Below are 26,504 nucleotides of genomic sequence, written 5' to 3'. Positions count from 1 at the left end.
TGTGCACGTATGTGTGTGTGTGTATAAAATGTGTGTGTGTGTGTGTGTGTGTATCCCTCAATGTATATTCCTCAGTGCAAGGGATACAAAAAGTCCCAGAGGCAGAGATAGCTAATAACTATACAATGGCATATATATATATACAAACACATATATATCCTTACCACCACTGTTACCACAAGCAAAAGCAGGTTACATTTACTTTTTAATATTCATATTTGACCTAACAAAATATAACATTAATCAATAGTTTTATTCTTTTCCTGAATAACATAAATATCTAAAAAATAATTACCATCCCTTCTGGTTTACAAGTGGTGTTTCTCTATAAATTTTTTTTTTTTGACGGAGTCTCACTCTGTTGCCCAGGCTGGAGTGCAGTGGCGCAATCTCAGCTGACTGCAAGCTCTGCCTCCCGGGTTCAAGCCATTCTCCCGTGTCAGCCTCCTGAGTAGCTGAGATTACCAGCATGCACCACCAAGCCTGGCTAATTTTTTTGTATTTTCAGTAGAGACGGGGTTTCGCCATGTTGGCCAGGCTGGTTTCAAACTCCTCACCTCAGGTGATCCACCTGCCTCGGCCTCCCAAAGTGCTGGGATTACAGGCGTAAGCCACCATGCCAGGCCTCTTTCCAGAATTTTAGTACTAATTTATTTTTATATTTTCCATATTAGTCACTGTTTCATGTGTGTGTATATGTGTGTGTTTATGTGTATCCTCTAAACTGTTTGTCAGTTTCTTAAAAGTATCTTCCAGGCCAGGCACCGTGGCTCATGCCTGTAATCTTGACACTTTGGGAGGCGGAAGCTTTTTTTTAAGTATCTTCCAGTTCACTTCTTTTCTCTTCTGCCGTGGCTAATCTGTTGTTTAACTCATTCACCGGATTTTTCTATTCCATTGATTATATTTTTCCTTTCTAGAAGTTACTTTTTTGTTTTAATTTATGTGTTCTTTTCTCACAGCATCTTTTTTATATATTTTAAATAATTTATTAATTTAATTACTTAAAAAATATTATTAATGGTTTGTACCTGATTATCTTATTGTTTAAAGTTCTGGGACTATAAGCCTTCTTGTTTATGTCCAGTGAATGTTCATTTTGGTTGATTTTTTGGAAGGGAGATTCCTATGTAGCCTAGGTTGGCATGGGACCTTCCAGAAACATTGTACATTTGCTTATATTAGGTTTCCCAGAGGTATTTCCAACCCAGAATCAAATTTTACATTAATATTTTGGTTGTATAATTCCCAGACTAAATATGTAGTATAAATGTGAACACCCAAAGAATTGCATGAATGATCATAGTAATTTTATTTATAATAGCCAAAAACTAGAAATAACCCAAATGTCCATCTACTGGAGAATAAACAAATGATGGTATAACCATATAACGAAGGATACCAATTCAGCAATAAAAAGTAACATACTACTGATACATACACCAACATGGTGAATATCCAAAGCATTATCATAAGTTAAAGAAGCTAGTCCTCAAAAGCTATATACTGGGCCAGGCAGGGTGGCTCATTCCTGCAATCCCAGCACGTTGGGAGACCGCGGTGGGCAGATCACCCGAAGTCAGGAGTTCGAGACCAGCCTGGCCAACATGGCGAAACCCCATCTCTACTAAAAATACAAAAATTAGCCAGGCATGGTGGCAGGCACCTGTAATCCCAGCTGCTACTCAAGAGGCTGAGGCACAAGAATCACTTGAACCCAGGAGGCGGAGGTTGCAGTGAGCTGAGATTGCACCACTGCTCTCCAGCCTGTGAGATAGAGCGAGACTCCATCTCAAAAAAAAAAAAAACTTTATACAGTATGACTCCATTACTCCATTTATATCACATTCTAGAAAAGGCAAATCTGTAGGCACAGTAACCAGATTAGTGGTTGCCAGTGGCTGAGAGTAGGACAAAGGGATTCACTATAAATAAACATGAGGGAACTTTTTTTTCTTTTAAATATTTTTAAAATACAGTAAATAGAGACGGAGATGGGGTCTTGCTATGTTGCCCAGGCTGATCTCCAACTCCTGGGCTCAAGCAATCCTCCCAACTCAGCGCCCCCCCCCAAAGTGCTAGGATTACATGTGTGAGCACCGTGCCCCACCAAGGGAACTTTTTGAGGTGATATAAATGTTCTACATGTTGTTTATCGTAACGATTATACAAATACATACATTTGTCAAAATATGTCAAACTGTTCACTTTAAAAAAGTGAATTTACAGTATGCAAATTATACTTCAATAAATATGTTAAAAAACTTTGAACCCCAAACCCACACTAATATAAGTTTTGATTTTAAAATTTCCAAATGGGATTTTGTCTTTCTATCTCAAAGCCAAAATAAAACAGATAGTTTACTTGTCTTCTTTCTGTGCCAAAAAAAAAAAAAAAAAGGCATTTTTTTCCCCTAATCCACCATTTGAAATACCTGTACCTTAAAGGATCCCAGCTGGGTTTGAATTTTACAGTTCTAACTCAACAAGGCCAAAGACTGTATCTCCTGACCCTATATGCGCATTACAATGCAATCTTCTAGGTTCTTGAAAACTCTACTTCACATAAACCAGCAAACACTACCTTAGCTCACTCATTTACTGCTAAGGTTTTCCATTCCCTCTTCATTTCTGGTCCCTGAAAATATCCTTTATCTTCTGAGTGCAGCTCTGCTTTAATATGATCTGCTGCATTATGTTTAACACTTTTTTATTGATTTTTTTTTTTTTTTTTTTTAGACAGATTCTTGCCCTGTCACCAGGCTGGAGTGCAGTGGCGCGATCTCTGCTGACTGCAACCTCCGCCTCCCTGGTTCAGGTGATTCTCCTGCCTCAGCTTCCCCAGTAGCTGGGATTACAGTTGTGCGCCACCACGCCCAGTTAATTTTTGTATTTTTAGTAGAGACGGGGTTTCACCATGTTGGCCAGGATGGTCTCTATCTCCTGACCTCATGATCCGCCCACCTTGGCCTCCAGAAGTGCTGGAACTACAGGTGTGAGCCACCGCACCCGTACTATTTTTAATACTTATATGTGTGTGTACAGGGTGGGTTTTCAAGTTTTCTTATCTGCCACATCATCAGAACCAGAACTGCCCTCATTTTGTCTTATTCTATAAACTGTTGGTAGGTGACATTTATTCCCAGGACTTCCTCTGCTATCTGAAGGCTGATGAACTCCCAAAACCGTATCTCTAGCATGCACATCTCATTTCAGTTCCAGAAATATACTTGTAATTGACAATGGACATGCTGCCTGGGTATCTCAGACAATTTCAAATTTTATACGTTCCAATTTAAACTCTCACAAAACTGGATTTTTTTTTCCAGCAAATAGCATCATCATCCCATCAGTTTCCCATGCCATAAATTGGGGAATTTTCTTTAACTTTGCAACTCCCTTATCCCTTTCAATGCTATTGATTGTATTCCTTTACATCCCTCAAGTAAGTCCCCTCCTCTCTATTCCCGCTGCCTTAATTCATACTTCCATTGTCTCTCCAGTGCTGTTCTCTACAGTTAACAACGCACCTTCTTACTTTTACCAGAAAAGGACAAATCTGAATATTACTCTTCTCTTTAAAATTCAAAATAATTCTTCCACTGCATATATGATGATGTCCATACTCCCTAATTTGATGTCACATCCTTTCAAGATCTAGTTTCCTTCTTTTTCTTTTCTTTTCTTTTTTTCTTTTTTTTTTTTTTGGAGGCAGAGTCTCGCTCTGTCGCCCAGGCTGGAATGCAGTGGCACGATCTCGGTTCACTGCAACCTCTGCCTGCCAGGTTCAAGCAATTTTCCTGCCTCAGCCTTCCAAGTAGCTGGGATTACAGGCACCCGCCATGATGCCTTGCTATTTTTGTTTGTTTGTGTATTTTGTAGAAATGGGGTTTCACCACATTGGCCATGCTCGAACTCCTGACCTCAAGTGATCCACCTGCCTCCGCCTCCCAAAGTGCTGGGATTACAGGCATGAAGCACCATGCCTAGCCATTTCTTCCTTTTTCAGTTTCAACTCCTATTAGCTCCCTCTCAAGCTCTAGCCTTATTGAGCGTCTTACTTCCCTAAATGCAACGTGATCTCTCTTTGACATCACCAAATCTTTGAACAAGGATCTGCCTAGAATACTACCCATGCTATGCACCCCATGGCCTAGAGATTTCCTGGCATCCTTCAAATGTCAGTTTAAAAGGCAGTTTTCTCTGACGTCTTTCCTAACCTTCCAAAACCCTGTCCCAGGCAGCATGAGTGCCCCTCTCAACTTCCAGGGGACATATGCCAAATGCCACTTATCATTTTTAAAACATGCCACTTGTTTTTAAAAACTGTTTAGAGCTCTGGGCCAGGCGCAGTGGCTCACACCTGTAATCCCAGCACTTTGGGAAGCTGAAGCAGGTGGATCACCTGAGGTCAGGAGTTCAAGACCAGCCTGGCCAACATGGTGAAACCCCATATCTACTACAAATACAAAAAAAAAAACTAGCCGGGCATTGTGGTGGGCACCTGTAATCCCAGCTACTCAGGAATGTGAGGCAGGAGAATCACTTGAACCTGGGAGGCAGACGTTGCAGTGAGCCGAGATCGCGCCATTGCACTCTAGCCTGGGCAACAAGAGTGAAACTCAGTCTCAAAAAAAAAAAAAATCAAACAAACTATTTAGAGCTCTGTCTCCTCAACTAGACTGTGAACTCCTTGAGGGAAGGGGATCTATGTATTATTTGTCTTTACACTCCTAATGCCTTGCAAAGTCCCTGGCTCATGGTAAATATTCTGCTGATTCATTCAATAAAACTTGTCATACTCACAATTTAAGAAAGACTGCATGATCTCTTGGGTCTCCTCCAAATCTAAGACCTATAAGCTTGTATCTTTAGTCAAGGGTCAAAATAATCTCACTTAGAACTATACGGTTAAAATATGCTTATTCTTTTCCTATTTATAAGCCTTATATTATAGGTACTTTGTAATGTAAATGTCACTCTATGACGTCCCATGCCTGTGCCATTTCCAGCTTCAGTCTATTTTTTAGAAAGCATAGGGATAAGTGTACATTATCCTCTCTTAGAGCAAATGGCACTTCAGCTCGACCAAGTTTAATGTTCATATAAAAATCAGAAATGCCACAAATTGAGGCATATAGAAACATCTCTCATCTCTCCTTCAGGCTCTGTCTGCCATCTGCATCCTACATCCCCACTGCCAACCTGCATCTGACCACTTTCAATCTAGAAACCTCATTCTCTGTGGAATACTTGAATCAGAACTAATTACAGCAATAACTAAAATGGTCCTATGAATGCGTGCACTGCACAACAAGAATACTTTTACTGGATTACTTAGCCGTGGCATGCTAGTTCTGTTAATGTGCTCTGCCTGGCTTCACTGCAGACATACTTCAGAAAATGTAAGCCTGCAGTTAAAGTAATAGAGGGCCAAAGAAACCTGGAGAAATAAAGAAATAATCAAATTCATCTCCTTGGGAATATGTTTTAAAAACAATCCACTAATGGGAATAAGGGATTTAAGAGGTTCATTTCAGAACAGATGGTAAAACAGAGACTAGGTCAGTTTTGTAGTTGTTTTTCACTAGTTGGTTTTCTGCTGCATCAGTTTTACTTCAGGTTAGAAAAGGAACTTGAAACAAAACTCAGGGCTTATGATGCTCAAGCTCCCTTAACTGGCACCTCAAGGAAAAGGAATGGACCAAACCATTCCCCCATTTTCCTTCACTTAGCTGTGAACTCATGGCTCTTGCTCTCTGAGTAGAAAATAAAATAGGCCAGGCACAGTGGCTCACGCCTATAATCCCAGCACTCTGGGAGGCTGAGGCGGGCGGATCACAAGGTCAGGAGTTCAAGACCAGCCTGGCCAATCATGGTGAAACCCCCGTCTCTACTAAGAATACAAAAAATTAGCTGGGTGTGGTGGTACACACCTATAATCCCAGCTACTCGGGAGGCTGAGGCAGGATAATCACTTGAACCCAGGAGGTGGAGGTTGCAGTGAGCCGAGATTGCACCACTGCACTCCAGACTGGGCGACAGTGCAAGACTCTGTCTCAAAATAATAATAATAATAATAAAAATAATAAAATAATTTCAGTATGGTGTTGCCAAAGCATAAAAGTTATTATCAACCTGATTGTTGGCTAAGTTACATTTGTGTGTGTCTGTGTGTGTGTGTGTGTGTGTAGACACTCTGTTGTTCAGGCTGGAGTGCAGTGGCACAATCATAGCTGCAGTCCATATTCATGATATAGAAAGAACTCCCATAAATCAATCAAAAAAAGAAACTCAGCCCAATAGAAAAGAGTTCAGAGAGGAAATCAAAATGTCTCATGAACATGAAAAGACTAGTTATCAGGGAAATGCAAATTGAAATTAAATAAAATTGGGAACTTATCACATTGCCAAAATTTAAATTCCTAGCAATACCAAAGTGTAGAAAGCATATGAATCAACAAGAAATAGCACATGCAACTAATATAATGACTGCAGGACAATTTAGGAACATCTAATAAAGTTGGGAAATGTTCATACTCTACCTATAATGCCCCTGGATATATGTTCTAGAGAAAAAGTCACAAATATATACAATGAGACAAGTATAAGAATGTTTATTTTCATGTGGTGTGTAACAGTGAAAAGCGAAAAAAAAATCTAAATGACCATGAAACAAAGAAGTGATCACTAAAGAAGAGTGAGGCATAAAAGTTAAAAACAAATTATATCATGCAATTGTATACACATAGAATAATCTTAAAAACATGAAAGACAGCAATATAATGTGTACAGTATAATTGCACTTGTATAAAATAGAGAAGCTGGGGACAGTGGCTCATGCCTATAATCCCAGCACTTTAGGAGGCAGAGGCAGGCGGATCACCTGAGGTCAGGGGTTCGAGAGCAGTCTGGCCAACATGGTCAAATCCATCTCTGCTAAAAATATAAAAATTAGCCAGGCGTGGTGGCGCATGCCTGTAGTCCCAACTACTCATGAGGCAAAGGCAGGAGAATTGCTTGAACCCTGGAGGCAGAGGTTGCAGTGAGCTGAGATCGTGCCACTGCACTCCAGCCTGGGCGACAGAGCGAGACTCTCTCTCAATAAATAAATAAATAAAATATAAAATAGAGAAATACAGAAACTGTGTACAGTATAATTTCAATTATATAAAGCTTGAAAACATTCATGGGAATGAATAATAGTAAATTTGGAGACTTTACCTCTAAGAAGAGGAGAGAATGTGATTTAGGAGAGGCACACAGGGCCTTCCACTATACTAATAATGTTTTACTCCTTAAGGTAAAGAAAAAGAATGAAGAAAAAGAGAAAGAAGAGAAAGGGAAGATGCAACAGGCAGCAGATGGTTGGGAAAAAATTAAAAGAGAAGATGAGAAATTTGAAGAAAGAGGAGAAGATTTGAAGAAAATAAAGCAAAATGTTGATTTGACTTAAGAGATGAGTAAGTACATGAGTACTTGTTATATTGTGCTCTATACTTATCTGAATATTTAAAATATTTCATAATTTAAAAAAGACATAAATCCTTTTAAGTTACAGAAGTCCTAATTGACCAACTGGTATCCTAAAGTCTTGAAAGAGTTCAAAACACGTGCATGCACACCCAAAAGAATCACACCAGAGGAACCAAGTAAATGCACTGGAATCCCTCATCTTCTAAGCACCTGACTGAAGTGGAGCTTTGGGTCCTCCAGCCATTGTGCAGTTGTTTAAACATAACTGTAATTTAAAAATAAAAAAATTAAAAAACTGGCCAGGCAAAGCGAAGTGGCTCATGCCTGTAATCCCAGCACTTTGGGAGGGCGAGGTGGGTGGATCGCTTGAGGTAAGGAGTTCTAGACCAGCCTGGCCAACATGGCAAAACCCCATCTCTACTAAAAATACAAAAATTAGCCAGGCATGGTGGTGCACACCTATAATCCCAGCTACTCGGGAGGCTGAGGCAGAATTGTTTGAACCCAGGAGGTGGTGGCTACAGCGAACCGAGATCAAGATTGTGCCACTGCACTCCAGCCTGGGAGACAGAGGGAAACTTGTCTCAAAAAACAAACAAACAAACAAAAACTAAGTTACAAAGAATCATATCCATTAGTAAACTTAAATTATCTTAACACTTAGTAGTACAAGGTAACAGGTAGTATATGAGCAAGATGATGGATGTACTGTTTGTTTCTTTCTTTATGAATACCGCAGAAGAAACTTCACTTAAGGCTGAGTGCGGTGCCTCATGCCTGTAATCCCAGCTCTTTGAGAGGCCAAGGCAGATCACTTGAGATCAGGAGTTCAAGACCAACCTGGTCAACATGGTGAAACCCCATCTCTACTAAAAATACAAAAAAATAGCCAGGCATGGTGGCAGGTGCCTGCAATCCCAGCTACTCAGGAGGCTGAGGCAGAAGAATCGGTTGAACCCAGGAGGTGGAGGTTGCAGTGAGCTGAGATTGCTCCACTGCACTCCAACCTGGATGACAGAGTTAGACAAGAAAAGAAAGAGAGAGAGAGAAAGAAAAAGAGAGAGAGAGAGAGAAAGCAAGCAAGCAAGAAAGAAAGAAAAGAAAGAAAGAAAGAAAGAAAGAAAGAAAAGAAAAGAAAGAAAGAAAGAAAAGAAAGAAGAAGAGAATGAAAGACAGAGAGGAGAGGGAAGGAGAGAGAGAGAGAGAGACAGAGAGAGAGAAAGGAAGGGAAGGAAAGAAACCACATAACTGCTGGCAAGTTGGCTCAATTACCAATGTAACAAATACCTAAAGCAATTGCCCAGCCCCTACCCACGTTTTCCTCTGACTCACTATTTCACCTTCAGTAAACCCTCAGTGACTCCGGTCTATGAAACATTGCCAATACTTCTAAGATCTTCAGATACAAAATTCTATTATACAATCATCCCTGGGTATCCATGGGGGATTGGTGAAAACCACAATAGCAAAATCTTCTGATGCTCAAGTCTCTTACATGAAATGGTACAGTATTTGCATATAACCTATATACATTCTCGGGTGCACTTTCAATCATCTCTAGGTTACTTATAATACCAAATATGATGTAAATGCTATGTAAATAGTTGTTATGCTACATTGTTTTTATTTGTATTTTTTATTGTATTGCAATTTTTATTTCTTTAATATTTTCAATCCTCAGATACAAAGGGTCAACTGTATATCAAACTATCATCAATACTAAGCATGCAGAATGTTATAAAAGTATGTCAACTATGACATATGATGTCAGCACCTCAAACCGAATTTCACTTCAGTTTAGGTTTGATTTGAAAACATTTTGATGTTATGGTTCTGTGGTTTTACAGAATACTTAAGGCTGGTTTTGGTTTGAATAGGTTGAGTAGGTTTAAAGTGAAACATTTCTTCATTGGTTTGTGGTTAACCAATTTATTGTTTCAGAAATTAAAGCTGGTTAGCCAGGCCCAGGTTTGAGTTCCAGGTTCAATTCAGTTCAAGTTCCTGGCAAACGTACAATGAGAAAAGTTTATGATTCCAAAATTATTATGTGCCAAAGATCCCAACTTCCTCAAAAACCACAAGTCTCTCACAACCCTCTCTTATTTTTGATGGGATAAGAGAAATGTGCCAGCAAGAGGCTGCCCACAGCACCAACCCAAAGTCAAACCGAAGACAGGCAACACCTCATCTGAGAGTAAAGAAGACCCCTATGGTTTCACTTTCGGCAGATGCAGTATGATAACTGAATTACAATGTGTACCTTTCTTGAGCATCAGAAATCTCTACATTGGCCAAGTGCAGTGGCTCATGCCTGTAATCCCAGCACTTTGGGAGGCCAAGGCAGGTGGATCACCTGAGGTCAGGAGTTCGAGACAAGCCTGGCCAACATGGTGAAACTCCATCTCTACTAAAAATACAAAAAATTAGCTGGACATGGTGGCCGGCGCCTGTAATCCCAGCTAGCTACTCAGGAGGCTGAGGCAGGAGAATCGCTTGAACAAAGGAGGCAGAGGTTGCAGTGAGCCGAGATCACGTCATTGCACTCCAGCCTGGGAAACAAGAGTGAAACTCCATCTCAAAAGAAAAAAGAAAAAAAGAATTCTCTACGTTGACAACACTCAACCATGATATCTGGACACAAAAGTGCATCTCTTTCATTTAGAAGATGTGTCAAGCAAGCATTTGCAAATAATTGTTTAATTTTTGTAAGTGGATATATCAATGCACACACATTCATATATATAACAATTATATATATGTATGCATTAATGAATTATTCTCAATCACTTGTATTCTGATAAGATTTCTTGTCTAGGAGAAAAATGCCTTGGATGGCAAGGGGTACACATTTGGGAATGTTCTCCACATATGAGCACAAACTATCGTATGTGGCATCAGGAAAATGTGACAGAAGATACTTTGCAATATCTTATTCCTGTTCATACCATAAGATAAGGTTGAGAATGAGCACATGAGGATCCGGACCAGGGGCTAGGTGCTGAGGCCTGCCTACAGACTTCACAGGTCTTGGATTCTCTAAAGCATTGGAATGGCTATGGGTGAATAGCTGAGGCCTATTAGACGATTTGCACTGAGAATAACTAGACTGAACAATATCACAGATCACAGACACCTGCAAACGACCAGTCTAAATTTTTTTTTTTTTAGACGGAGTCTTACTCTCTTGCCCAGGCTGGAATGCAGTGGCATGATCTCGATGCTCACTGCACCCTCTGCCTCCTGGGTTCAAGCGATTCTCTTGCCTCAGCCTCCTGAGTAGCTGGGACCACAGGTGCACACCACTATGCCCAGCTAATTTTTGAATTTTTAGTAGAGACAGGGTTTTACCATGTTGGCCAGGCTGGTCTTGAACTCCTGACCTCAAGCAATCCACCCGCCTTGGCCTCCCAAAGTACTAGGATTACAGGCATGAGCCACCATGCCCAGCCTAAAGACAGATTTCTATTTTCATTCTGGTTTAAGAGAAAAAAAAAGAATGTTCAGTTTCTTCAGCATGGTTTAATAAGAAATATATTTAGTTTTTGTCCCCAGTTTCTGGCATACAGCACCTAAAATCCTTGGCATTTGCTGAGTGATAGGAGCACGTTCTGTTATTTGTAAGGAGTCCCATTTGATCTTACCAAAGTTTATGCTAATGTGACTTAGGATGGGGCCCCTAAATAGCCTCAGGATGGGGTCAGTCACCAGAAAGACCCAGTGATTACAGGGTGGAACTTTCAGTCTCACCCACCTCTAATGAAACGTAGGGATGGAGGGAGCTGAAGATTAAACTCTCTAAAAACGCTTTAAAAATGAGATTTGGGCCAGGTGCAGTGGCTATTTCTTGTAATCCCAACACTCTGGGAGGCCAAGGAGATAAGATCACTTGAGGTTAAGAGTTCAAGACCAATCTGGACAACAAAGCAAGACGCTTGTCTCTACAAAAAAAAAAAAAATTTAATTAGCCGGATGTGGTGGTGCACACCTGTAGTCCCGGCTACTCGAGAGACTGAAGTGGGAGGACCCCTTAAGTCCAGGAGTTCAAGGCCGCAGTGAGCTATGATGGTGCCACTGCACTCCAGCCAGGGCAACAGAGCAAGACTCTGTCCAACCCACCCCCCAAAAAAAAGGTAAAAAAAAAAAAAAAAAGTTTTTTAAAAAAAGTAAAAATGAGATTTGATGAGCTTCCAGGTTGGTAAGCACATTCATGTGCTGGGAGAGTGGTGCACCCCAACTCCCAGGGAACAGAAGCTTCTGCACTTAGGATCTTTCCAAACCTTGCCCTGTTAACCTCTTTGTCTGGCTATTCATCTTTATCCTTTATAATAAACTGGTAAATGTAAGTAAAGTGTTTCTCTGAGTTCTGAGTTGTTCAAGCAAATTATCAAACTGAAAGAAGGGCATAAGAATCTCCAGTTTATAGGCCAGGCACAGTGGCTCACGCCTGTAATCCCAGCACTTTGGAAGGACAAGGGGGGCGGATTACCTGAGGTCAGGAGTTTGAGACCAGCCTGGCCAATATGGTGAAACCTGGTCTCTACTAAAAATACAGAAATTAGCTGGGCATAGTGGCAGGTGCCTGTAATCCCAGCTATTCAGGAGGCTGAGGTACAAGAATCGCTTGAACCTGGGAGGCAGAGGTTGCAGTGAGCTGAGATTGAGCCACTTCACTCCAGCCTGAGCGACAGAGTGAGACTCTGTCTCAAAAAAAAAAAAAAAAGAAAAGAAAAGAAAACAAAAGAATCCCCAATTTGTAACAGGTCAGTCAGGAACACAGGAGGCCTAGACTTGCAAATGGCTCTGAGTAGGGGCAGTCGTGTGGAACTGAGCCTATTCACTTGTGACATCTAAAGCTAACTTCAGGTAGATAGTGACAGAATTAAACTGAATTGTAGGACACTCAGATGGTGTTGGAGAATTGGTCGGTGTGGGGAAAAAACCTGCACATCTGGTGTGAGGTGCTCTGTATCCGTGTGGAGAAAATGCTTTATCAGATTTAGTATCCCGTTAATGTTTCCAACCCGTTTACAGATTCTCATACCTTGAGAGGAAGCACAATAAGATCAGTTGACTTTGAATTTGCATGAGCTTGAGCAATGAGGATCACAAAAAAACTTCCTCAATATTCCAACCTCTGGATGGTACAGTTGAAAGAGAATTTAGAAATCCCCTCATCTAGGATCTTCTAAATCTAGCTGGCCATCAGAATCAGCTGCAGGGCATTATTTTTAAAATTCCATGAAATAAGAATAAGAATCTCCAGTGCTGGAACCTGGAAATGTAAACTTTAGAGAGCTCCTAAGGAAATTCCAATGAGCTTTGCACGTCACTGATTTCAACCATCAACCTTCCATTCCGATAATGTCAGCACACACAGCTCCACCTCTGTGATCATCATAGCTAATATGTGTAAACTGCCTACTGAGGACCAGACACTTTAACATACATTACCTCTAAACCTTACAACTACCCTCAAATTCACACTGAATAGACAAATTCTGACAGTCTCCTTTCTCTAAATGTTCAGCACTATTCTTATACAAAATTTATTCTCTAATATGCTGTTGATGGACATTATTAAGTTTCTATGTATTGCTTCAGAAAGTCCTGCCATTTAAGCACAGAAGACAAAGTGACTGAGTTGCATTTTTCACCTACAGCAAGCTTAAAGTATACACCACACTATTTTCAGGGTTGTGGCATGGGAAATCCTATGATGATTAAGGAAACTAACAAACTGTTGCATAATTAATGTGTTCACGAGTCACAAAGTGGTGTAAATTACCCAGTGCAAACCCATGGGGCTTCAGCACCACGGAGTTCCAGGGACCAGGGCTCTAAGAATTTACCTTTCCCTTCCCACCTCCAACCATTTCCAAGTGGGGCCAACTTATAATTTAGATTGATGGGCCCACCCAAAGCTCTAAGACACCTGGCTGTATGACTAGGTTTTCACACACAAATTGGTTTGGCTCTCATTGAAAATATCCACAGCTAAGCTGAGTGGGGTGGCAACGAGCCTGTAATCCCTATTACTGAAAGGCTGAGGCAGGATGATCATTTGAGCCCAAGAGTTCCAGTCTACCCTGGGCAAGATAGCAAGACCCCCATCTCAAAATAAGTGTATCCACAGCAAAATAAGTTTAACTTCAGGAAATTGTGTTGCTAATGTTTCTACTGCTGCTTGCTCCTGGAAATACTAGCAATGAACACTTTGTTAATCAAAACATTTAATCAAATGTTTCAGTCAAAACGTTTCACTTTTAAAATGACTGGCACCCTATAGAGGAATTTACCTATTGAACATAGTTTGCCAAAAGAATAAAATAAAATGAGCATTCAATCAAGTTTAACCTAAAGCTGCCTCCTCACATATTTTAAGTTCAGCCTAAAGAGGTCTCCATTAGCGTGAACTGTAACCTAACTAGATGTGTAAACAGACTGCAACCTACTCTTGTGCCAATCACCAAGTTTTGGCCAAAGGCAGCCAACTCTTCAAACCAGGCAAATGCTGAGCTGTAACCAATTCAGCTGTTTGCATACCTCACTTCTGTTTTCTGTGTGTCACTTTTCTTTCTCTGTCTATACATCATCTTCCACCACACGGCTATGCTGGAGTCTCTCTGAGCCTACTCTGGTCCGGGAGGCTGCCTGATCCATGACATGCTCTTTGCACAATTATACTGTTAAATTTAATTTGTCTGAGGTTTTTCTTTTAATATGAGACAGCATCTGACATTACCCGTGCCGTCACTCCCAGCAGCTCAGGGAGTCAGGCCTCACCTCTTTTACGTCATTTCTGAACCCCAATCAAAGCCTCCCAAAGGAATGTTTTGGCAGCCTGAAGACATAGCTAATCTCCTTATAAATAGCTGTTTTTCTAAATTACCAGAAAATTGAATAGATTATAACACAATAGAGCTGTAAAAGTTAGTGCCTCCAAAATAAACCTCAACTATGCTTCTCTTGTGATTATTTAATCTCCTTCAGTCAATCATGTTAATTATGTTATCTATGCCAAACTGTGGATAAAACAGGAAGGATATACAGAGATTCTTCTACAAATTAAAACCTTCATGAGCTCTATTTACAGAAACATGGATATTTAGGGAACTTCAAAATCACTGGGTAGCAGCTCACATTAGTCTTCCAGGTTCATTCGTGGCCATTATCATGGCTTGATCCTCTCAGCAATCATCAGAGGAAGCAGTCAGGGAACAGTGGAAGGAGAAGTATAAAATGAAGCAAGAAATAAGTTTGAGTCCAGATTCTCTACCTTGTTATCTGATAAACAGTTATTTAATCTATCTGGACCTCAATTTCCTTACCTATAAAATGTGGGTGATGAGGCCCGGCGCAGTGGCTCACACCTGTAATCCCAGCACTTTGGGAGGGAGGCCGAGGCGGGTGGATCACGAGGTCAGGAGTTCGAGACCAACCTGGTCAATATGGTGAAACCCTGTCTCTACTAAAAAATACAAAAATTAGCCAGATGTGGCAGCACGCACCTGTAGTCCCAGCTACTTGGGTGGCTGAAGCAGGAGAATCACTGGAACCCAGGAGGCAGAGGTTGCAGTGAGCCGAGATCACACCACTGTACTCCAGCCTGGCAACAAGCACAAGACTCTGTCTCAAAAAAAAAAAAAAAAGAAAAAAAGTGTGAATGATGACAGCTACTTTCATTTGCTGAAAGATTAAATGAAATGAATATGTAAAAGCATCTAGCTGAGCATCTGACTTACATTTTCTTTTAAAAAAACTTATTTTAAGTTCATGGGTACATGTGCAGGATGTACAGGTTTGTTTGTTACACAAGTAAGCATGCATCATAAGGTTTTGTTGTACAAATTATTTCATCACTCAGGTATTAAGCCTAGTATCCATTAGTTATTTTCCCTGATCCTCTCCCTCCTTCTACCTTGCACCCTCCGGTAAGCCCCCGCATGTGTTGTTCCCCTCGATGTGTCCATGTGTTCCCATAATTTAGCTTCCACTTATAAATGAGAACATGCGGTATTTGGTTTTCTGTTCCTGCATTAATTTGTTAAGGATAATGGTCTGTTATTAAAAGATCAAAAAATAATAGATACTGGTGAAGTTATGGAGAAAAGGGAACACTTTTGCACTGTTGGTGGGAGTATTAGTTCAACCCTTCTGGAAGACAGTGTGGCAATTCCTCAAAGACCTAGAGACAGAAATACCATTCGACCCAGCAATCCCATTACTGAGTATACACCCAAAGGAATATAAATCATCTATTATAAAGACACATGCAGGTCGGGTGCGGTGGCTCATGCCTGTAATCCCAACACTTTGGGAGGCCGAAGCAGGCAGATCATGAGGTCAGGAGATCCAGACCATCTTGGCTAACCCGGTGAAACCCTGTCTCTACTAAAAATACAAAAAATTACCCAAGCGTGGTGGCACATGCCTGTAGTCCCAGCTACTCAGAAGGCTGAGGCAGGAGAATCACTTGAACCAGGAGGTGGAGGTTGTAGTGAGCCGAGATTGCATCACTGCACTCCAGCCTTGGTGACAGAGCGAGACGCCATCTCAAAAAAAAAAAAAAAAAAAAAAGACACATGCGCACATAAGTTCATTGCAGCACTATTCACAACAGCAAAGAGATGGAATCAACCTAAACGCCCATCAATAATAGACTGAATAAAGAAAATGTGTATATATACACCATGGAACACTATACAGCCATAAAAAGCAGTGAGATCATGTCCTTTGCAGGGACATGGAAGGAGCTGACTTACATTTTCTCTTCATGCAAAACCAATGGGGATTTTTTGTCTTGACAAAGTAATTCTAAAATAGAACAAGTTTGCGGAACGAGCCAGTAAAGAATTTTAAAGAAAAATAATGGAAGACTACCATGGCCCCAATTCTCTAATCCACCCTGCATTCACCTTTTCTGCAATATGATTCCACAGCTCCTTCCATGAGAAGGTGGAGTATATTTCTCAGGCCCTCAGGGCTGAAGTTAGCCATGTGATTTGTTTTGACCAGTGAGACATTAGAAAACTTGCTGCAAGCAGAGGCTTCACAAAGTGCTTGTGCATTTGCTTCCTGTTTTGCCTTCTGCACTTCACTGTGTGAACATGTCTGGGCTAGCCCACTAAAGGATGAAACATATAGGACCCAGTCGCACACATCACCCCAGCCCACAGCCAGCAGACCACCAGACATGAAAATGAGTGCAGCTAAAACTATAAAAAGTGCTCAGCTTAAATCACAACTACAGATTCATGAGCTAAATAAATGTTTGTTTTAAGCCATACTTCCTTAATGTGGTTTCCATGAGGAAAATAAGTCCTATAGAAAAATCATTTGTGTCTATTTTCTCAATTCTCCTAAGATAGTACATAGTTAATTCATTATATATAATAAATGCCTTACAGCATTAGATTTTAACTATCTCCTGGAACCCTGTTAGCTATTGCATTTTGGGTGGTTGTTATGAAGCATAATTATAGCCAGAGATAACTGATATAATCATACATTAAAATGCTTTATAAAGCCACCATTATTAAAATGATGCATCACCACAATGACAGATAAATAAAAGAAAATTAAATTTTAAAAAAATCTGTGGCTGGATGTGGTGGCTTACATTGGGAGGCCAAAGTAGGAGGATCCCTTGAGGCTCCAAGTTCAAGACCATCCTGGCAACATAGGAAGATCCCATCTCTACAAAAAATGAAAAAATTAGCTGGGTACGGTGGCATGTGCCTATAGTCCATCATCTCAGGAGGCTGACATGAAGGATTACTTGAGCCCCTTGCAGTGTTTATGCCACTGTACTCCAGCGTGGATGACAGAGCAAGACCCTGTCTCAGAAAAAAAAAAAAAATTATATATATATATATATATATATATATATATATATATATATATATATATTTGGTTTTAAGGAACAAAAAGTTTAATAAGCAATAAAGAAGAAAGAAAACAGCTCCCCTGTACAGAGACTTGGGGGGGAGGCTCAGAACAATGAGAGACCCCTCCCAAAAATATTTTTTAAACAAGGGGCATTTTAAGTCTTTGGAGGAATGATGGAGCATTCAATAAAGTAATAAAGTATTTTGGGACAAGTGGCTACTATATGGAGAACAAAAGCTTCACTACCTGTCATCTTGCCCTCAAATCCATTCCAGATAGTTAAAAATTTAATATTTTCCAAAGAAAGAGCTATATCATTAAAAATACATAAAAATTTATATTTTCTTCAAGTGACAGAGGGCTTTTGAAGCATGATGCCAATAAAAGAAGCCATAATGGAATGATTGATAGATTTAACTATGTAAAATGTTTAAATACCAGTGCATATTAAACGGCAAACAAAATTTTAATTTTGGCACAACATTTTTATATTTTGCTACAAAATTAAAAGGCAAACAAAAAAATTAAATTTGGGACCAGGCGCAGTGGCTCACACCTGTAACCCCAGCACTTTGGGAGGTCAAGGTGAGTGGACCCCCTGAGGTCAGGAGTTCGAGACCAGCCTGGCCAACATGGTGAAACCCCATCTCTACTAAAAATACAAAATTAGCTGGCAGTGGTCTTAGCTACTTGGGAGGCTGAGGCAGGAGAATCACTTGAACCTGGGAGGCAAAGGTTGCAGTGAGCCAAGATGGCACCAATGCACTCCAGCCTGGGTGACAGAGCAAGACACCATCACAAAAAAAAAAAAAAAAAGGAATTTGGTAATAGCTATTACCTACATATATATGTGTGTGTGTGTGTGTGTATGTGTGTATGTATATATGTATATATATGTGTGTGGGTATATATATATATATATATTCATAGCAAATATTTATTGAGCTTCTGCATGCCACAACTGTGTATCTGAAGGTAAAATAGAAAGCAAAAACAGGAGCCGTGGCTCATGCCAGTAATCCCAGCACTTTGGGAGGCTGAGGTGAGTGGATTACTTGAGGTCAGGAGACCAGCCTGGCCAACATGGTAAAACCCCATCTCTATTAAAAATACAAAATTAGCCGGACATGGTGGTGCGCTCCTGTAATCCTGGCTACTCGAGAGGCTGAGGCAGGAGAATCTCTTGAACCAAGGAGATGGAGGTTGCAGTGAGTCAAGATCGCACCACTGCCCTCCAGCCTGGGCTGCCCTCCAACCTGGGTGACACAGAGAGACTCCGTCTCAAAAAAAAAAAAGGCTGGAATATAGCAAGTGACTGAATACAGGAGAGCATTCCAGTAAGAGGAAACTACATGTGCAAAAGCCCAATGGTAGGAGGGAGTTTGGTATATTTGAGGGACTGAAATAAGGCCAAAATCACAAAAGCGCTGAAAACAAATAAGAGACTGGCTGAAGAAGAAAACAGGGGTCAGAAGTCACAAGCCTGGCCAGGTGCAGTGGCTCACGACAGTAATTCCAGCACTTTGGGAGGCCAAGGCAGTAGTATCGCTTGAGCCCAAGAGTTCAAGATCAGCCTGAGCAACATGGCAAAACCCTGACACTACCAAAAAATACAGAAATTAGAGAGGCATGGTGGTGAGCACCTGTAGCACCATCTACTTGGGAGGCTGAGGTGGGAGGATGGCTTGAGCCTGAGAGGTGGAGGCTGCAGTGAGCCGAGATCACACCACTGCACTCCAGCCTGGGTAACAAAGACAGACCCTGACTCAAAAAAAAAAAAAAGAAGAAAGTTACTTGAAGGACTTTGATTTGCTGGCTGATATGATCAGATCTGAATTTTATAAAACCTTTCTGACTGACTCAAGCATCTGCAGTGAGCTTCTGTCTCAGTGCAGGCAAGAGCACTAGGAATTTGGTCTAGTGTGGTGCTAGTGAAGATATTGACAAGTGAATAGATTCAAGAGGAGACACTTTTTTATTTTTATTTTTTGTACAGATGGGGGTCTCACTGGGTTGCTTAGGCTGGTCTCGAACTCCTGGTCTCAAGCGATCTACCCCCTCACGGCCTCCCAAAGTGTTAGGATTACAGGCATGAGCCACCGCGCCCCATGGAGAGATAATTTAATGATAAACACACTGGAGCTTGTTAGGATTAGGGAGTGAATGACCCGGGCATGGTGGCTCATGCCTATAATCTCAGCACTTTGGGAGGACAAGGTGGGTGGATCACCTGAAGTCAGGAGTTCGTCACCCGCCTGGCCAACATGGTGAAACCCCATCTCTACTAAAAACACAAAATTAGCGGGGCATAGTGGTGGCCACCTATAATCCCAGCTACTTGAGAGGCTGAGGCAGGGGAATCACTTGAACCGGGGAGGTGGAGGTTGCAGTGAGCACGAGATTGTGCCACTGCACTCTAGCCTGGGTGACAGAGCGAGACTTTGTCTAAAAAAAAAAAGATTAGGGAGTGAAGGAGGGAAGGTAATTATCTACTGTGCCAGAATCTGAGAGTGGCTTATGAGTTTTATCTTAAACTCAGGAGGCTGAGATGGGAGGATCACTTGAGCCCAGGCAGTGGAGGCTGCAGTGAGCCATGACTGTGCCACTCTACTACAGCCTGGGCAACAGAGTGAGAGTCTGTCTCATATATATATATATATATTTATACATATATATATATATATTTATACTTATATATATAAATATATATATGCCTCGTATATGTATATATATATCAAATATATATATCAAATACATATATATCAAATATATATATCAAATATATATCAACTATATATAAATATATACTACTCTGTTTAAAATATATGAGAGATTTGTGTAATACCTAAATGAATGATGTTAGGTTTCATCATTAGGGTTTGTTAAGAAATAAAAATTGAAAGTAAATTTAAATATCAAAATGACACAATGTTTGTAAAGTGCTTAGTTCAGTACCTGACACAAATATTCATTTCCTTTCTTTTCTGCTTTATTCAAGTAATACTAAAGGCTAAGGCTATTGGAAGATTATGTGGGTTGGGCAAGGCAGCTCACACTTGTAATCCCAGCACTTTGGGAGTCCAAGGTGGGAGGATCACTTGAGGCAGGAGTTTGAGACCAGCCTGGGCAACATAAGTGATACCCTGTCTCTAAAAAAAAAAAGAAAAAGAAAAGAAATGAAAGGTTATGTGCAATTGATGTTGGGTGTTCTGCTTTATCAGTATTTGTTTTAATCAAATAAATCAAATACATTCTACGTTCAGTTACTTCCAATCTATGTCACCTCTTCCATGTTCTTTTAGTACTTATACACCTCTATTATAATAGTATACCAAATATTTTGTAAAACCAAATATTTTACAAAATACTAGTCAGTAGTTTTGGTTATAGTATCTTGTAGAAAGATATTCAGGATACAATTAAACATATACACACATTATAGGTGAGAAAATAGATGCATGAAGAATGTAACTTGTTTAAGGTCAAGAATATAACCAAAAGGAGTAGCAAATAATGTCTTTTCTTTCTAAAAGTTTGCCATAGCTGAAACACAACAGGAATCAGCATGCTACTTGACATTATAAATGCATTCCATCAGGTGCCCAGGCATATGAAAATTAGGTGTTCCCGCTTTATTCATAAGTTAGACATCAACTAACATTACTCTGCAGCAAATTCCTCTACACAAGGAAATCTAACTAAATCCTTCCAAAATGTCCTAATAAGAAAATAAAATAAGTAGAATTAAAGCTGTACTAGGCTAGGGCACATTTATATTACTGACAACTATAGATTATTCAGTAATACCTCTCAGTGCACCAGTAAGCAGAGAGCATGGAGAGCTAATAAAAGTAATGAAGTCTTCGTAGTACGTGAACTCACTGCTATTAAATCTCTTCTGAGAAATGGGATGAGCCTGCCAAGTTTGTTGGGAGGAAGGCTGAATGTGTAGGCTGTTGAAGTGAAAATAAGTAGAGCCATACGGCAATGGTGGCTGAGAGAGATAATAGCATTAATGCCCAGAAACTGAGTGCTTTACCTAGCCTTCAACTTTATTAGGAAGCAACGATGACATAAAACTGGATAGGGTTTATCACGTTTGTACTTGTCAGCTAAATCTACAGATAAAAATTATAGTTTTATAATAATCCAAAGCTTGAGTGTACCATGTGGCTATCAATATTGAGGAGCCAATAGAGGTATAGCTACATAACATAAACGTTATATTTTTCATGTGATGGCTGACCATCATTTGCCACGACTGTTTAAGGAGAGGAAAGCCTATTGAAGCATCCTAGTTATTCAGAATCCCTGAAAGGCCATGATGATGTTGAGGTCTATAGAAAGTGCTACTCAAGCCGGGCGCGGCGGCTCACACCTGTAATCCCAGCACTTTGGGAGGCCAAGGTGGGTGGATCACAAGGTCAGGAGTTTGAGACCAGCCTGGCCAATATGGTGAAACCCCGCCTCTACTAAAAATATAAAAAATATCTGGGCATGGTGACGCGCGCCTGTAGTCCCAGCTACTCAGAAAGCTGAGGCAGAAGAATCGCTTGAACCCGGGAGGCAGAGGTTGCAGTGAGCCGAGATCACGCCACTGCACTCCACCCTGGATGACAGAGCGAGATACCATCTCAAAAAGAAAAAAAAAAAAAGTGCAACTCAAGTTGTGGGTCAGTAAAGGATTAAGCAGACAACGCAGCATGCCGGTACAGTATCCTGAGGTAGTAACAGTGGGGCACATCTACCACCCCTAGCACTAAAGGGTCAAGGGAAGGGAAATGTTACTGGAATCCAGAGAGAGAAAAGACTGTGCAGAAAAGATCACGCTACAGGAACTGTAACCTTCAGAAGAGAGACAAAGTCTGCTGCAGCTACTCTACAGGGAGGGAGATGGAGGAGTAATGCCCCAACCCCTCTTCCCTCTGCTCTCCAGCAGGGGCCGCCCATTGACTGAACCCAACCAAAAGCCAGGGGACAGGGGAGTCCTGGGAAGTGGTCTCGGGGGCACTGAGCAGGGTGGATGGAGTAGGAAGGATAAAGATCTGAAGGGGTAAATGGAAGATAGCCCTACTGTCTCCCTAGTTTTGCCTAAGTAATTATTTTATTAATAATTCCCTATATTATTTGCTTGGTTTTCTCTCCAGGAGGAACAGTTCCAACATAAGAGTGGGTGAAGCACATTAAACCCCAATAATCAACTTCCTTAAGCATTTCCAAGTAACATAATCTCCTACTTCCCTACAAAAAAAAAAAAATCAAAAATTCTCACTTAAATCCCAGGAGATGTTTATTTTCATCCTACAAAGAATGCCTGTTGTTAAGTGATGACGTTTCTTTAAAGAGAATAATTAAAGCTCTCTGTTTTTTTTTTCCTTTTACAAATCAGGTGAGCAATGTACTCACTCTGAACAATGACAGTGTTTTGGCTGCTTGTGAACCCTGGAAATATTGATCAGTTAAAAATATTCGGACTTGCATCTCTTGAATTTGCTTACTGCAGCCCTTCTTCCTGGTGGGCCGGGAAAGCACCAGCAATTTTGTTATCATGATAAATTACCCTCCCTGGTAGGTCACTCTTTTTTACCTAAAGTCACAATTTGCTCCTTCCGTTAGGTCATAACCTGATTTTTTTCAGGGTGACAGATTTATTGCTTGCTTTGTGCTCCAAAAAAAAAATCACCAACATTGCTCAAAATATAGTTGGGTCACAGTAACTTTGGATATTTCCCAATGGGAATGAGACTCAGCATGTATATTCCAGTTTGAACATGGTAGAGTGGGCATTCCCACGTTTCTCAGGATTGAAGCTGGGAGGACAGTACTTAGGTTTAAGTCACACTGCCAGTTTAAGGAATTGATAAATATTAATATTTGTTGACAGAGTCTTAGGGGATCTTTTCTTCTTTTTAGGAAACTCAAAAAGCCAACCAAACAGCTATTCTGATCTCCAAAGCAAGCCTTTCTCATGGCTGGGATACTTTCCTTGGCCATTACAAAAGTGTAAATCCCCCGTAAATGTCCCTAAAACCTGAAAATGAAGCTGTGATGCCTTCGTGGTTCAGTAAGATCATGTCGCAGAGCTCTCACAGTGTAATGTGGACTAAAGTTATGAACAACAAACAATTCCAGGCCTGGTCCATAAAAAGAAACCTACACTCTGCCCTCCATGCTTCCTTCATCAACCTGTCTGCTGAGTGTGCTGCAAGTCTCCAACCCGCACCCAGTCCCGCTCCTGCACCGCACACTTTCAAATGCAGTTCTTCCAAAGAAAGTCCCAGCTCTGTCCACACTGGGGCCCCTAATCTCAGCTGAGTCTTTAACACAGGCCAGCATTCTAAGGTCTATTCCTAGTCAGCTGACCACTCCTTCTTTAACCTAAATTCATCCTCCTCCCCAGAGAACTAATCCTCTCCTGATCTCAGTCAACAGCACCACAATCATCAGAAAAATCCTTTAGACGCTTCCCCCTCCCTGACTCATCCACCTGAAAAGTTACATCTCCTAAACATGCCCCAGATCCTTAAGGGTGTGGTGTGATCCAAAAGTGGAACACCATTCAATGGTTTTAAAAAACACTAACAATAAATGAGTAAAAAATAGCTGCATGTTTCATTATAGATAAACCTAAATAACATAATATTGAATGAGAAAAGTCACAAATAAATATATATTGTATGGCCGGGCACAGTGGCTCATGCCTGTAATCCCAGCACTTTGGGAGGCCGAAGCAGGTGGATCACCTAAGGTCAGGAGTTTGAGACCGGCCTGGCCAACATGGTGAAACCCGATCTCTACTAAAAATACAAAAATTAGACGGGTTTGGTGGCAGGTGCCTGTAATCCCAGCTACTTGGGAGGCTGAGGCAGGAGAATCGCTTGAACCTGGGAGATGGAAGTTGCAGTGAGCTGAGATCACTCCAGCCTGGGCGACAGAGCCAGACTCTGTCTTTAAAAAAAACAAACAAACAAAAAAAACGCATATTTGTATGATTCTGCTTATATATAGTGTGAAAACAGGCAAAATAAAGCAGTATTTCACCTGTCATGAATGGCATTCTATGGCAGGTTGTATGACAAGGCCAAATATAGGTGGCCATTATCTATATGTTAGGGACTGAATGTTTGTGTCCTCCAAAAATTCGTACATTGAAACCTAATTCCCAATGTGATGGTGTTTGGACAAGGTGGAGCCTTTGGAAGGTGATCAGGTCATGAGGGTGGAGCCCTCATGAATGGGATTAGTGCCCTTAAAAGAAGTGGCCAGCAAGCTTACTTTCTTTCTGACAGATGACAATTCAATGAGAAGACAGCAGTCTACAACCAACCATGCTGACATCCTGATCTGGGACTTCCAGGCTCCAGAGTGTGAGAAATAAATTTCCATTGTTTATAAGACATCCAGTTTATGGAACTTTGTTATAGCAGTTCCAAATGACTGAGAAAATACTCCTTCTTCTCTATATTATTACTGGTTTCTTAAAAATAGAACCTACCTAGTTGCAGTGAGCCAAGATCGCACCGCCACACTCCAGCCTGGGAGACAGAGCAAGACTCTGTCTAGGGAAAAAAAAAAATTGAAACTACCTAGATGGCTGACACTAGTATCTACACAGGTAGATGAATAGAACACAGAAAACCTGGTCAAACTCCTTTATTTGATGCCATAAAAACTAAAAACCTCTCCAAAGTTATTACTTTACTTTCAAAATGAATTAAATTTAATGTTATGGTAGGTATACATAACTCAAGGGATTAGTATTCTCAGGCTCATTCTAGAGCATGCTTTCTGCATCATCTTTGTAAGCATTTATTAAACTCCTACTGTGCGTCAGGCACTGAGCTAGCTCTAATAATACAAATATAACAGAACCAAAAAACTTTCCATTTTCAGGGGATTCACTGCCCACTGGAAAGGGGACAAGGAAAGGACAACAAACATTTAAAAATTACAATACCAAGAAGAAAATGCTATACTATAAGTGTCTAATAATGGAAGTGCTATAATAGAGTTTCTGTGGGAAAAGAAACAAGCAGGCCAAAAAAAAAGCACTTAATTCTTCCCGGAAGTAAATCTGGGAAGGCTTCACTGTAAGGATTAGTTTTGTTTTGTTTTTGTTTGGGGTTTCTTTTTGTTTTTTTTTTTGCAGATGCACACGAGTTCACAGGTAGGAAGAAGTGGAGGGATACTTTCCAGAAGCATGCAAAGCAAAACCAGCATAACACATTTGGGAAATGAAAACATAGGAGAATCTGGCTGGGTGCAGTGGCTCACACCTGTAATCCCAGCATTCTGGGAGGCCGAGGCGGGCAGATTGCTTGAGGCCAGGAGTTTGAGACTAGCCTGGGCAACGTGGCAAAACCTCATCTCTACCACAAAAATACAAAAAATTAGCTGGGCATGGTGGCACACGCCTGTAATCCCAGCTACTCGAGAGGCTAAGGTAGAAGATCGCTTGAACCCAGGAGGCGAAGGTTGCAGTGAGCAGAGATCCCACCACTACACTCTAGCCTGGGTGACAGAGCAAGACCCTGTGACACAAAAAAGAAAAGAAAATATAGGAGAATGAGGCCAGTCGTGGTGACTCATACCTGTAATCCCAGCACTTTGGAAGGCTGAGGCAGGCGGATCACTTGAGGCCAGGAGCTCGAGACCAGCCTGGCCAACATAGAGAATTCTTGTCTCTACTAAAAATACAGAAATTAGCTGGGCATGGTGGCAGGTGCCTGTAATCCCAGATACTCAGGAGGCTGAAGCACAGGAATCGTTTGAACCCAGGAGGCAGAGATTGAAGTGAGCTGAGATCGCACCCCTGCACTCCAGCCTGGGCAACTGTCTCAAAAAAAAAAAAAAAGAAAAAAAGAAAAAGAAAGTAAAAGAAAATATAGGAGAATGAAATCAGAATACGAAGGGTATAATATGACATGTCCTTTGATATTGCAGACCATTGGTCTGCTAACTACAACCAGTTTTATAAATAAAGCTTTACTAGAACACAGCCATGCCATTCGTTTACATATTGCCTATGGCTGCTTTCACACTACAGTGACACAGCTGAGTAGTTACAGTAGAGACCCTTGACCACAAAGCCCAGAGTATTTACCATCTGGTCCTTTACAGAAAACGTTTGCCAACCCTTG

Source organism: Gorilla gorilla, chromosome 1, assembly GCF_029281585.2.
Source record: "Gorilla gorilla gorilla isolate KB3781 chromosome 1, NHGRI_mGorGor1-v2.1_pri, whole genome shotgun sequence".
Classification (NCBI taxonomy): Eukaryota; Metazoa; Chordata; class Mammalia; order Primates; family Hominidae; genus Gorilla; species Gorilla gorilla.
This window is presented reverse-complemented; position numbering follows the sequence as displayed.